The sequence below is a fragment of the Arachis ipaensis genome, chromosome B5 (genome assembly GCF_059453495.1).
Source record: "Arachis ipaensis isolate K30076 ecotype BB chromosome B5, ASM5945349v1, whole genome shotgun sequence".
Taxonomy (NCBI): Eukaryota; Viridiplantae; Streptophyta; class Magnoliopsida; order Fabales; family Fabaceae; genus Arachis; species Arachis ipaensis.
In genome coordinates, this window is record NC_142440.1 from 34539865 (window position 1) to 34548101 (window position 8237).

At 39.7% G+C, this 8237-nt stretch overlaps 1 non-coding gene across 1 annotated transcript; it reads left to right on the plus strand.

The window, feature by feature from the left end:
* The first annotated feature begins 400 nt into the window (after positions 1 to 400).
* LOC148563819 (small nucleolar RNA R71) lies at positions 401 to 509 on the plus strand. The gene has a single exon (XR_015885620.1). It is a non-coding gene; the product is annotated as a small nucleolar RNA R71 (small nucleolar RNA).
* Positions 510 to 8237: the final 7728 nt, after the last annotated feature.

Sequence of the window (8237 nt, forward strand, 5' to 3'; positions counted from 1 at the left end):
GTGTTGTCCTCTTGGATTTGAGGACACTCATCGGTATAGTGACCATTGCAAGCACAAATACCACAAGATCTAGAGGGCCCCTCAATCCTAGGAGGTTGAGGTGGAGCTAGCAACATTTGTGAAATTTGTTGACCTTGAGTAATTTATCTTAGCAAGACCATCATTTCACCAAGTGTCTTAGTCAAGATAGCATCACCAGAAGGTGAGACTTCACTTATGGCCTTTGGTTGGGTATTCCTTGTCCTTAGATGTTGAGTTGAATCCGCTAAATTCGCAATGACCTTCCAAGCCTCCTCTGTGGTTTTGTTCTTAGTGAGAAATCCTCCACTTGAGGCATCAATGAGGAGCTTGTTTTGAGGGACTAAACCTTGGCAAAAATAGCTTATGAGCATCAATTCACCAATGAAGTGATGAGGACAAGATTTCAAGAACTTCTTGAACCTTTCCCAACATTCATAAAGGGTTTCTCCATCTTATTGCATGATGCATGAGATTTCTTTCCTTAAACGATCCATCTTTTGAGGTGGGAAAAACATTTCAAGAAACTCCTTGCGTAACAAATCCCAATTAGTGATCACCTCCTTAGATTGGGTGTAAAACCACTCTTTCGCCTTTCCCTCCAAAGAGAAATGGAAAGCCAAAACTATGATGGCCATCTCATCTGAGCCATGCCTTCTTGCAGTAGAGCACACAACTTGAAAATCTTTTAAGTTCTTGAGGGGGTCTTCACCCAGTAACCCATGATATTTCGAAAGCAAGTTGATCATACCCGTCTTAAGCTCAAAGTTGTTATTTAAATCTGGATATCGAACTTGTACTGGTTGCAAAGTGATGTCCGGGGCTCCGACCTTGATAAACCACTATTTTATGGTTTATCTTGTACTCAATTGAGTGGTTTTTATTAACTCTTTACCCACTTATTCATACTATTTGCATGGTTTTATATTTCCTTCCTAATTATGTGTTTTGATTGAAAACATGCTTCTTTGATCTTATATTTGCTTATTATTAATCCTCTCTTATTACCATTAGATGCCTTGATATGTGTGTTAAGTGTTTTCAGATATTATAAGGCAAGAATGGCTTGGAGGATGGAAAGGAAGCATGCAAAAGTGGAAGGAATACACGAAGTTGGAGAAATTGCTAAGCTGTCCAGCCTGACCTCTTCGCACTCAAACGGCTATAACTTTAGCTACCGAAATCCAAATGACGCGATTCTAGTTGCGTTGGAAAGCTAACGTCCGGGGCTTCGATTTGATATATAATATGATATAGTTTCCCTAATGCTAGGCAACGCGACTGCGTGATCTATGGGCCGCATCGCAGTGACGAAAAAAACCAGCGTAGCAAAATTCGAAACCAGCGAATTCTGGACTGTTTTCGACCTAGTTCGCGGCCCAGAAAACACAGATTAGAGGCTATAAAGTGAGGGATTGTATCCATTCATAAGAGGCTCTCATAATTCACTTCTCATGATTTAGATTAGTTTTGAGAGAGGTTCTCTCCTCTCTCTCTTTTAGGATTTAGGACTTCTCCTAGTTTTAGGAGTAACTCTCAATCCCAGGTTCTTTATTTTTATTTTTCCAATTGGCTTATGAAATTTTTCATGTTAGATTTTACTACTTTGAATGTATTTTATTTGAGGTATTCCAGATATTTGTGATTTATATTTTAGCTTTTTACATTTTTGGTTTTGGTTAAGAAATCAGTAACTCAGAAGTTATCCAACTCAACAGCATAATTGATAACTGTTATCTTTGCTAATTGAACTGAGCTTCAATAATCCCAACCTTTTCTTAGGAAATAAATAGGATTCAAAGATCAAACTAATTAGTCCCTTGACTTACCTTTACTTTAGTAAAGGTTGACTAAGTGGAATTGAGATTCAACTTTCATTGTTGTTGATAAGAATAACTAAGTCTGGACTTCCAATTTCTCATACCTTGCCAAAAGTTTGCTTTACAGTTATTTATTTATTTTTATTGCTTTGAAAATATACCTGTGCCCATTGCCCAAACTCCAAATTTCTCCAATTTACAAACTCATAACCAATAATAAGAACATACCTCCCTGCAATTCCTTGAGAAGACGACCCGAGGTTTAAATACTCGGTTATCAATTTTAAAAGGGGTTTGTTACTTGTGACAACCAAAACGTTTGTACGAAGGGATTTTTGTCGGTTTAGAGACTATATCTACAACGCGACTGTTTTTATGAACTTCTTTACTGGAAAAAATCCTAACGTCAGGCCTCCTTGAGACTGATTCTTCGAGGTGGCACCGCCATATTGTTGTCACCTAATTCACTTATAGAAATTTCAGCACTTCCAACAGAAGAATACAAGGTTCTCTCATTTAATGAAGAATAAGAATCACGGTTAGAAAGTGATTGTGAATCGGGTTGCTCTTCAAGAGAATCCGATTCACTATGCACAAATGCTAACCGACGCCGAGCTTGCCTAAGATGAGTTAAAGTTCTTTCTATTTTAGGGTTAAAAGGGGCTAAGCTCGGGTATGAAGCAACCGTGTCATTCAACTGAGGAATCAATAAAATCATGCAATCATCAAAAGCAAAACAAGAGTAAGGAAGTAAACAAAAATGATCTAATAGTAAATAACTACCAAAACTATCTAGATAAAAGTGTTAATTACCAATTAGTGTCAAGTGACAAACAAAAATCAAGTATTCACACTATTCACATATTCACAACAACCAAAATCATAGCACTCATCGCACTAGATTCCCCAGCAACGGTGCCAAAAACTTGGTAGAGAGAATTATGCCAATTCAGAATTTAGACAAAACGATTCCATTGGTAGCATAGTCCAAACCGGCAATGTATCCTCTCAATAAAATTTTGAATTAAAGAATGTCACAATTTAAAACCAATTTAATCCGGGAGTAGAATCCAGGGTCGTTCTCCCTAGGAACTAATGACCACAAATGCACAATTTTGGTTGTGAAAATCGAGGCGGTTTTCTATAAAGAAGCAAACAATCAAGAAAAAAAGAACGATCAAAATTTCAATTAATAAACTAATAAAGGAATTAAAGAACTATCTATTTAATATGGACAAGTAATCCTTTAAAATGATGGAAATGTAGTTCAAAACAAAAATGGAACCGTTGACTTGGGATGAGTTAGGAAATCCTTTCCTTGTTACAACCACAACTATGATAATTATGATGGATTAGTCTCACTTAATTAACCCTTAACATCGAAGAGCAAGTCAAGTGAGCATAGCTGTTCTTAATCCACAAATCCTAACTAACTTACTAATTACCTTAGTAAAAAGCTAGCAATAGTAGAAACAAGAACAATCAACAATCCACGAATCATCACTAAATGTTAGACATTACAACTCTAGTATCCCATATGCTCATTTCTCCCAAGCCAAGGAGTGGAATTTTATCCCATAATCAAAATTGACATTTCCACAAACACTTGGTAGGAATACTTATAAAACATGGCAAAATTGGGAAAATGGTAAAAACTATGAACTACAAATGATCAAAATCAACACTAGTAACTCAAACAAACATATAACCAAAAATCATCAAGTTCGTCAACTAGAATTCAAAGATGAAAAACTATGTATATATTAATAAAATGTCTTTAACTATAAGAAAGTGTAGCTCAAGTGTAGTAATTAGAGAGAAATTAAGAGATACTTACAATGGAGGCAAGAAAAAATCTAAGATCAAAAATGGAAATAGCACTTTGCAAGATAAACCTTAATGCAAACCCTAGGAAAGTTGCGAGAAAACTAAGAGAAAAAAACAAAAACCTAAAGCCTCCTAAAACTATCTAATACTACTACTAATGACATGCTATGTTTTCTCAAGTGTTGACCCCTCCATATGAGCTCTAGGCCATCAGATTTGGGCCTCCAAAGCCTCCAATTTGCGAGCCACGTGACCTTTTAATGAAGTCACGCACTGGCAGTTGTGCATACATATAGATGTGTGTGTACGCACTGATAAACCCATATTTTATGATATATTTTGTGCTTAATCTGAGTGATTTATTCAATCCTTCACCCACTTATTCATATTAATTGCATGGTTTTACTTTCCCTTCCTTATTATGTGATGTATGTGACAAACATGTTTCCTATGCTTAAAAATAATTATTTTGATTACCCTTTATTTCCATTCGATGCCGTGATTCGTGTGTTGAGTAGTTTCAGATCTTCTAAGGCAGGAATGACTTAAAGGATGGAAAGGAAACATACAAAATGGAAGGAAAGCACAAAACAGAGTTTTTGAAGAAACTGGCAGCCACGCGATCGCATGGGCGACGCGGCCCATGCCAAAGCGGAAAGGCATTGACGCGGCCGCATGACTGACGCGACCACGTGACAAGGAAAACTCTGAATGATGCGATCGCGTGACCCACGCGGACGCGTGACAGAGGCCACGCACCAGAAATTACAGAAAACACTCATAGCGAATTTTGAAGCCCTTTTTGGCCCAAATCCAAGTCCAGAAGGCATAGACCAGAGGTTATGATGTGGGGGAATGCATCCATTCAAGGAGAGTCTCCAATTAGTTAGTTTTCCATGATTTAGATTCAGTTTTGAGAGGGAGATTCTCTCCTCTCTCTTTAGGATTAGGATTTAGATTTAGGATTTTATGCGCTTTCAAGATTATCTCTTTTTATCAGGTTCAATATTCCTTTTTATTATTTTCCTAATTTTATTTATGAATTCTTCTATGTTACAGATTACTCTTTGAATTAATGTTATTTGAGGTATTTCAGTTTATTATTGCTTTCTTTTGTTTACATTATTGTTATTCCCATCTGAAGACATTTTTATTCCAGTGGATTTACTTTTCTCCTTTTGGTCTTGGTTAAGAAATCAGTAACTCAGGAGTTATCAAACTCAAGCATGATTGATAATTGTTATCTTTGCTAATTGAACTGAACTTCTATAATCCCAATCTTTCCTTAGGGATTAACTAGGATTCGAAGATCAAACTAATTAGTCACTTGACCTTTCTTTACTTTAAGTAAAGACTAATTGAGTGGAATTAAGATTCAATTTTCATCATCATTGATAAGGATAACTAGGATAGGACTTCTAATTTCTCATACCTTGCCAAAAGTGTGTTTTACAGTTATTTATTTAAATTACAGTCTTTTACTTATTTTAAATTGCAATTTAAATTACTTGTTCTTTATCTTCAAATCCTCGATTTACAATCTCCATAACCAATAATAAGAGCATACTTCCCTGCAGTTCCTTGAGAAGACGACCCGAGGTTTAAAAACTCGGTTATCAATTTTAAAGGGGTTTGTTACTTATGACAACCAAAACTTTTGTAAGAAAGGTTGATTGCTTGTTTTAGAAACTATACTTGCAACGAGAGTTTACTATAACTTCTAAACCATCAATCTTCAGTTCTTTCAAAATGGCGTCGTTGCCGGGGAATTGCAATCGTGTGCCTTATTATTGGTTATTGTAAATATTTTTCTTTTACATGTTTATTTGTTTTTATTTTCTTCTTTTATCTTCATTAGCTACTATGAATTCTCACCCCTCTCGCTTTGAGTTTGGTTCTAATATTGTTGAAAGGAATGAAAGTTATAACAGGAACATGCATCAAGGTCAGAGCAATCAAAGATGGATGGAGCCAAGAGGATCTGATCAACCCTTTTGGCAGCAACACCCTCCAAGATATCATGGACAAAGACCATTCTACAATGCATACCAAGGCAATGGACATGGTGGACAACCTCGTAGTTACCAACAAGCCCCACCTTATGCTTATAGGCCATCCTCTCAACACAACCTTGAACCACCACACCCACAAGCTCCTTTTCACCATTCGCCACCATATAATCCTCATTTACCCCGATTCCAATCCAATTACTCCCAAACACCACCACTTCCCAATGTACCACGTCCAAATCCATCACCCCGAGAATCAGAAGTTCGCCTCAAGGGAACAGTAGATCAACTTCAAACAACCCTTCATCAACTGGAGCAAGCAATAAGTCAATTATCTTCTAGACGTTCGAACATTCAAGGGCCTCCCAGAGCCCTATGTGGGCAATCTAATGAAAAGCGTAGCATGAAGGAGATATTAGAAACTCCAGTGGACAAGACAAAGCATGACTTCATACTAGAACAAGCAGATGAAGCTGTCATTATACAAGAAGAAGAGTTGGTTGAAGACTTAGGAGACGCTGAACTTCCATGGGAACCCAGAGTTATGGAGAATTCTGTCAAGGCCGTTACAATTGATGCTAAAGAGAATAGTGTACAACCCCCAAAGCAAGTCTCTTATGAAGAATTAGATGGAATGACCCAAGAAGTAAATTCTCTTGATGATGATAGTCACAAGTCCAGTTCTTCTAGTAATGAACTTGCATCCGCGAGTGAATTCTCTGAGATCGAAGAATCTTCCCCAAGCGAGTATGAAGATGATACAGAGGTAGATTTTTCCCAACCTCCCGTTTATGACTTGAGTGACGAGGAAGACATAGAAGGCTTTGATCAGGACATGAATACATTTGAAGAATCTTGCAAAGAAGTGAAGAATTTCACAGAAGAGCACAAGGGAGTAAAACTCACAGAACCACTGGAACCACCTATCCCAAGGCCATTACCACCCAATACAAGCTTCAAGTGGGTACAATCCTTAACATTTAGCTTTATTTTTCCACTTGAATATGGTTTGCTTGAAACAGATGGCCAGCTTAGAGCTCTCTGCGGCTTTAAGAGTAAAAGAGAAATGGCTCGTACTCAGAGATGGTGCATAAGGTTCAATAAGGTTCCACGCTTCGACTCGAAGTGTGCGGATTGGTATCATGATCTATCAAATGGATCTTGGAAAACGTTTGGTAATTCTGGTGAGAATCTAATTTCTAAACCGCCCGGATGGAAAAATATAGATCAAGACGAAGGCGGATTTAAAAGCGAAGTTTAGGATCCTGGAATCTATTCTGACACTCGTCACCCTGGGAGCCTGAGAATCTATTTGAAGCTGCTTAGAAGCTTTATATGCCTAGTTTGGGACCCCGGAGGCTATTGGCATTCCAAGCGTTGGTGGAGATTTCTGGATGAATTTAAGCACAAGCCACCATAACAGGAAGCTCATCCAATGTCCAACTTAAGGACTTTAACTAAAAGTGCTAGGTGGGAGACAACCCACCATGGTATGATCGTTCCTTTTTTCAATTTTAATTTTATTCCGTTTTGTTTATTTTTTAGTTTTATTTTATTTTACTTCATTGAACCTGGAATCATGCATAACATTCATATTAGCATTGCATTATGCATTTTGCACAAAAAAAAAGAGGGTGTGCGACGCGACCGCATCATTCATGCGATCACGTCAAGTTGCAAAAAATACTTCCCACGTGACCGCATCATTCACGCGGCCGCGTGATCTAGAGGTCGGTGTAAACATCCAACGACCAGAAAGTTAGGCTGAAATTGTGCGGCCATTGTGTGTTTTGCACAAAATGCCCACGCGATCGCGTCCCTGACGCGATCGCGTCACTTGCACAACATCAATCCCACGCGACAGCGTAAGCAACGCGATCGCGTCGCATGGATTGCACAACACCCCAAAAGGAGACAGAGAGTTGCGCTGAAATGACGCTGGAATCGTGCGTTTCACACAATTTCCAGCGACGTGATCGCATGCCCCAGGCAATCGCGTCATTCGCTCCCTAATCCATTCCTTGCGATCGCGTGTCCCATGCGATCGCGTCAACCACCATTTCAGCCCAACCACACGACCGTGTGCCCCACGCGATCGCGTGGATTCAAATTTATAACCCCCCAGTCACGCGAACCCTACCATTCGCGGCCCCCCTCCCCCCAAACCCTTCTCCTTCCTCTCTTCTTCTCCAACCACCCAACCACCACCCAGCCACCATCACTGACCGCCGCCACCCCGCCGACCACCCAGACCCTGTCGCCACGCCACCCCTTTCCTCCTTCCCCTTCTTTTTTCTTCTTCCTTCTCCTTCCTCCCTCCACCGCCACTGCCCCCCTCCGCGATCACCACCCCACCGCGCTGCCGTCACTGCCGCGCCCCCATCCGCCACCCAAGCCCCCCTTCCCTTATTTCCTTCTCTCTCTCCCCCTACCCCCATTGCCCTTCCCGAAGCCTCTGCCTCCAAACAGCAACCGCCGCCACCACCGCCACTATCCCCCAGCCACCTCTCTGCCCCACTCTCCTTAATTCGCCTACCAGGTTCTGACGAACGCCACCCTTCTA